The sequence below is a fragment of the Macrobrachium nipponense genome, chromosome 43, assembly GCF_015104395.2.
Source record: "Macrobrachium nipponense isolate FS-2020 chromosome 43, ASM1510439v2, whole genome shotgun sequence".
In the NCBI taxonomy this organism is placed as follows: domain Eukaryota; kingdom Metazoa; phylum Arthropoda; class Malacostraca; order Decapoda; family Palaemonidae; genus Macrobrachium; species Macrobrachium nipponense.
In genome coordinates this window covers 38,074,962-38,081,201 of record NC_061104.1, presented here as the reverse complement: position 1 = coordinate 38,081,201, position 6,240 = coordinate 38,074,962, and the positions used below count along the sequence as shown (strand labels likewise).

General features: G+C 40.0%; 1 pseudogene; it reads right to left on the bottom strand.

Moving 5' to 3' along the window:
- Positions 1-1,407, bottom strand: part of LOC135213890 (lactosylceramide 4-alpha-galactosyltransferase-like) — a 7,191-nt pseudogene extending 5,784 nt beyond the window's left edge.
- Between the last annotated feature and the right edge of the window lie 4,833 nt (positions 1,408-6,240).

Below are 6,240 nucleotides of genomic sequence, written 5' to 3'. Positions count from 1 at the left end.
TAAGATGGCTTATTTAACTGTTGCACTCGAATAAAAAGTACAGAAAAGCACAAAAAAACCACGACAACACAAAAGCAGATTGGGTTAGAGAGAACATGGGATGCTTTGTTTGGGCGCTTGGTACAGGGTCTAGTCACGTGGTGGGCCCCGGAAGGAGCGTTTCTGAGTGCACAAAATCCGAGGAAACGTACAAAACCTGAGACAAAATTTCGTCAGAAAAAGTCTACAAAAACCAAATAGTATGAAAACCAAGGCGTACGAAAACTGAGGTTCCACTGTACTGCCTTCTCACTAAGACATCATTTGTCTTTGTATTGTTTCTTCTTTGTCGAGGGTTAACTACTAAATACTAATTCGAATCTCTCAGGCCAACCATCACAGACTTAGGTCTCAGGTTGGCTCGGAATTCTCGCATATGGTTCATGTCTCACGCTCCACATTTGCCTTTGGGAGAATTACCAAACAGAGATATGTCTCAGTTAGACTCATTATCATCTCTTTGTTTACCTTAGGGTATAACAGAAGTCTGTAAGTCTTCTGCTTCGTCACAATTTACCCATAGGCCACTATGATGATTCAGAATGATTTTTCAGACAAAGCCAGTGGGTTTTTTGTCTTCTATATACGTTTTGTAATTTGTAAGTGTTCAACTACTAGTTATTCATCCCAAATTGGAGTAAATGTTGGAAGGCTTCATCTTCCTTGACAGCGCCACTGTCAGGATAAAGAGAAGAGTTCCTCCCTGAACCAACCTTCATAGTGTCAAGAAGCAGTTCTCGCAGGCAGTACATCCCTGTGTTTTACACAGCTAAAGACTTCTGGCCTTCATTACAACCACAGGCCTTTTTGCCAGACTGCAATGAAATAGCTGAAATTTTCCTTCAGTCCTCTGATAAAACTTCAGGGATTAGAACCGTCCTTTTTGTTTGGCTTCATGGACGGGACTTCTCAGTCAGAATCGCAAAAGTTAACTTATTTCCAATTCAACTGTGAAAGACATGGGTACACATTCACTCTAGTCTTTCATGGAAGTTGTACAGGTTCTCCTCAGTTGAAAATCTACTACTGATGAGAAACTTTTTCTTAGTCTTGCCATCCCAGGAACATCAGGCCTCTAGACGGCATTTGAGTCTTTCCCTTCCCTCGTTTTTCAGAAAGAGAGAGAGAAAATATGTCCAATCATATGAAGAAAAGTGGAAGCTAGCACATGTTACCGACTCATAGTTATGTCTGCTTCCTTCCCGAGGGGAGGAAGCAGTTGGCTCTCTTGCTGGCTCACCTGCTCCCTCAGGAGTGGGAACTGCGATGCTGTCTGCAGGGTCTAGTGTCTCGGGAGCCCCAGGAATTCGAACCAAGGTTCGTACTCCTGTCCCTAGTTCCAAGGGCGCTGTTCATGGAACGGGCCATGTTGGAGACTCTCTTGCAAGTTTCTCCAAGTGTACAACCCCTCAAAGGAGGTCAGACATCCACAGTCAGTGATGGGGAGTCCTCTCCCTATCATAAGGCATCTGGAGAAGGTAGGAGGAGGTCCCCTGTACAGTCTTCTTCGCATGAATTTTCGACTTAGAAGAGGTCTGGGATGCATTGTGAGGAAAATGCATGTTCTTGCCAGTTTGGTAGCCACACTGCTGCTACGCTGCTACAGCTCACCGAGAACCTCTGCATTCTCCTTAGGAAAGTGTCTCACCGAGGCGACAATCTTTCCTAGAACCACACCTCCGCCATCACCATGGGTTGGTGACAGAGGCAGCTCATTTCTTCTGACAGCACTGATGTGAGAAAGAATGAGAGCATCCAATCCTCCTCTCTTATTCCCTGTACTTTGTCAGGCTACACCGGGAGGAGTGAGGCAGATAGAAGTAATCCTGCAGAGTGCTCTCCACTGGATTCAGCATCGGGAGCCTACTTTCCTGGTGGGTTTCTAGGACCCCACTGGACGTACGCCCGCATTGTTGAGGAAGGATCCAGGGGTCTGGTGTGTAGACCGAGAGGACTAGTCTTTCGAAGGGCTGGAGGGCCCTTTGCTGAGAGACTCAGACAACCCCAAAATACAGAGGACCTTCGCTGAGGTTGTAACTCTGATTTGTCAGCACAATGATCTCAGGGAAGCAACCACGGCCTCCTCCTCAGGTGACTGCCCCTCTCGTCTCGAATCCTTCTGGGGTTCTCAGGAGGAACCCAGAGTTTCGACGGGGCTGCTGTGGTCGGCCCTACCTGATGGTGTATTGGCCCAGGTGAATAATCTTGTCTCCTGACAAGAGAATTTGTTCAGATCTAACCGTTCAGACAAGCTGCTTCTCCCTCCTCTACCTCGCCAAGAGGTAGAAACGGCCACTGTCAACCAAACAGGTTGACCTGGACCTGTTCACCTTGGTCCTGGTCTATCGCTGTATGAAACCTGACTGGTTTTTCCATTGATAAATATTCACTAGTGTATTTTGATGTTTATCTCCTGACTAATATATTTTTACGTTACAAAAATGATTGGCTAATTTTCAAATATTAAGTTTGATAAGATTAAATTATTTCAAATAATTAATAAAATTCTCTCTCTCTCTCTTAGATGTATGATTTTGTATGATAAATAAATGATTTAGTATTTCAAACAGTATTAATGTAAACAGTAACAATATCAATTTACTAAAGAAAATACTATATAATGAATTAGTAAAATATTAGTTTATAAATTTAAAAATAATAGAAGAATGAAAGAAATCCCAGTCCTTTAGCTCAGAGAATGGAGAGAGGGGTGAGGGTGGAGCTGTCAAAATGTCAAGAGACCTGACAGCAAGGTAGGGGGCTGTTGCAGTCTTTGTGGGTCTCTAATAATTGTTGTCATCTTGGCTGTCAAAGGATATTCTCTCTCTCTCTCATCCTCTCTCTCTCTCTCTCTCTCTCTCAAGAAATAAATTACCTTTCCATTGCACTTGTAAGTTATGATAACCTCTCTCTCTCACTGAGATAAGGAATTTTTATGGTACATGTATATGTTTATTAATATTTTCAAATAATAATAATGATAATAATAAATAACTGTAATTACAAGAAAAAATTCCTTCTGTCATCTTTCATTTGAACTCGAGAGAAGCTCACAAAGTCCAGAGCTGTCAAATATGTCAAGTAATGAGACAGGAGCGGTAGTGTTGCTGCCTAATCTGTCAATGGTTTTAATGATTTTTTACAATTTCTCCGCTACATCTCTCTCCTCTCTCTCTCTCTATCTCTCGGCTCTCGTCTCTCTCTCTCTCTCTCTTTAAGGAATGACAAAGTAAATCATTTCTTCATTGCCATTAATATTTTAATATGATTCACTTCTTTCATGATCACAGTTTCAACATTGTAAGAAAAAATTACTTTGAGGTCAAAATCTGTTTTCTACATACTTATTATCAAGGATGTTGTTCATGAGAGCGTACCACTATACTCTGTTTTTTTCCATCTGTCCACCCGCCTGTGGTGTTTCCACATGGTAACACTGCGTCCCGGGCTTTAGATAGTTACGCTATGTGTAAGTTTTAGGTAAATTAAAGGTGCAACTGAAAGTGTTTTAATAATTTACTGTGTGCGAATTACACCGTAATATTCAAAATAGGATATTGTTATTACTGTGAATGTAAGCTGAATGTAAACTACCTAAAGCCTGGGACACAGTGTTACCATACGCAAACACCCCAGACATGTGGACAGATAGAAAAAAACAGAGTATAGTTGCAGACTAATTGATAGCAGGAAGAGGAGGTTAGTTGGGCTTTCAACCAGAATCATACTGAGACTGCTGACAGTTCTTTGAGAACCTTTCAATGGTGTGTAGTAATGTCCATCCAGGAAAGGAAGGAAAGGGCAAAGAGAAATAGCAAACAACATAGTTAAACTCTGCTTTTTAATGATGGAATGATCAGAGAAAGTAAGTTATTTGCTCACATTCTTGTGATGAAAATAGGCATATCAGATTAATGTAAAACCTCAAAGCATAAGAAAATCTAAGTACGTACAAAAAAAGGGTTTATTTCTTAACTTTCATAGAAGCTTCCACACAGCGTGAACGTGGTGCTTTCCCTTTCCTCGTTTTTCGGAAGAAAGAGAGAGAGAAAGTATCTCCATTCATATAAAGAAAAGTGGAAGCTAGCACAAGCACATACAAAAACTTTCTAGGTCCAGATCACCTGTAACGTGTTTAAGCATCATTCATAAATTTTTTGTACCATTACCAATACATAATTGTTTTGTGTTTATAAGAAATGTGAGTATGCTAAGAGATTTTATCTCAGGAGACCAACATTTTTACTCACATAGTGGTGAACATCTGGACAGTTTTTCCTCATGACTTCCTCCAGAATAGAGTCTCCACCTGTTTGCGCCTTATTCTCCTCAGTCAGTGAATTATAAAGATGCAAAATATAAGCTTTTGAAGAACTCAAGAATTTTTCTCCATAACCATGACCGTTTAGAAATAAGAGGTCTCTTTCTCCTGTCTTGTAATTGAGGGTAATAGGATAAAACATTTTCTCGGGAAAAATGGTTAAATCGGAGCATATTTCGGGGGTTTGAAAGTAGGGTGAAATGTCTGCCAGGTATGCGGACACCTCGTCTTCATTGAAAGCATCGGACAGGCTCCTTGAGTATCTGTTGTCAGTCAGATTTCCTGGACACATTTCCTTCAGGGCGGAGTATACCAAGGAAGGACCGATACTGGCAGCCTGGAAAGGGTCGAATGCTTCTGGAATAGATTCAGCCAAAGTCTGCAATGAGACAATAAAATGATATAATTCTTCAATATGATAAAGTTTCCAAGTCATGGTTATGTTAGGGTGACCGTATCCATTTTTCCAAAAAGAGGGACATTTTTAAAATGATTATGACACTTATTTTTAACTTAGAAATATTGGATGATGAGATGAAATATAAAACTTATATTAGATATACAAAATATACATAGAAGTTTTGATTTGTCAATTATCACAACAATGCAATGAGGGTTATTTCGTAGGTTTTGATACTGTATGAATAAAGATCTATAAGAAATTAATATTAATTTTTACCTCTGCTGGAACAACATACTGTAGGGTAGTATACTGCACATCCTTATAAAGTGTAGTCAATGGCAAAAACATGAAATTCTAATAAAGTATGTCCATGGTCATTGTGGTCTGCTGTTCAAACTTTTATTATACTTTAGTTAATTTATATAACTGCTTTGTAGACAGGACTCAAAAAGGACATAAGTGTCATGGGACAGAAGACAGGTTGCTCAAAAGTAGTACTGTGCTGCCTATAATAGGATTATTTTTATTACCAATGCTGTCCTTGTTAATCATCTCACAATATCAAGATTTGCAGAGTAAATACATTTTAATTGGATTTTAGTATCAGGAAAACAAACAGCAGGGCTTAATTACTGGCTGGCTTGTTTTACAGCATTCAGAAATGGTATTATTTTAACTGCCACTGCATTTTAACAGTAAGGAGTCCTGCCCCAAAATCAAAAGTGAAAATAAAAAAATTACCTGCAGGAACAGCTACTTCAGCGTATTCATAATCTGTCACTGAATTTGCTGAAGACTTGGACAGAAGCATTGTGTGTCTGAAAAAAGTATACATGATTACACTAAAGACAATGAAAGGAGCTCTCACTTGGCTTAAAGGATGCCCTTTAACAAGGCTGATGACGGCTCCATTGATTGCTTTGCTGTCCAGTCGACCCAAATAATTGGTCCTGTTCGGAAGCGGTCGAAGTGTCAAGGCATCCATATCCAGATAAGTACCGCCGTACTTTCTCAGGATCTCAGCTCTGGAGGCGTCGGAAATAAAGATGCATTGGTGCCCTGTCGAAGGAGTCTTACTCACGTGATGTCAATCATCATGAAAATAACACAAAGATGAACAAAAACCGCGATCATAATACGCCAAGTTTAAAAAACAAAAATAAACCAGGATTGGTAGTTATTAATGATATATTTTAACCCAAATTGTAGCAAGAGAGATCCCTTACTCATCATGCCTTTTCCACACAGTTACAGAACTACAGAACCTTTGTAGCTCACCTTCGTTAATGAGCCAGAGTCTCTCCTGGTACCAGTGCCGGAGGGGAGAGTCCAAAAACAGTTCATCGAGGTCGAGGAAGGAGAAAAGGACGTTGTCTAGTTTGATGAGGATCTGTTGCAGCAGAGAGAGGATTTGTGGTGTTTTTCAGATAATCTAGTCATGGATAATAAAATATTAGTGCAGATCTACAGACAGAAA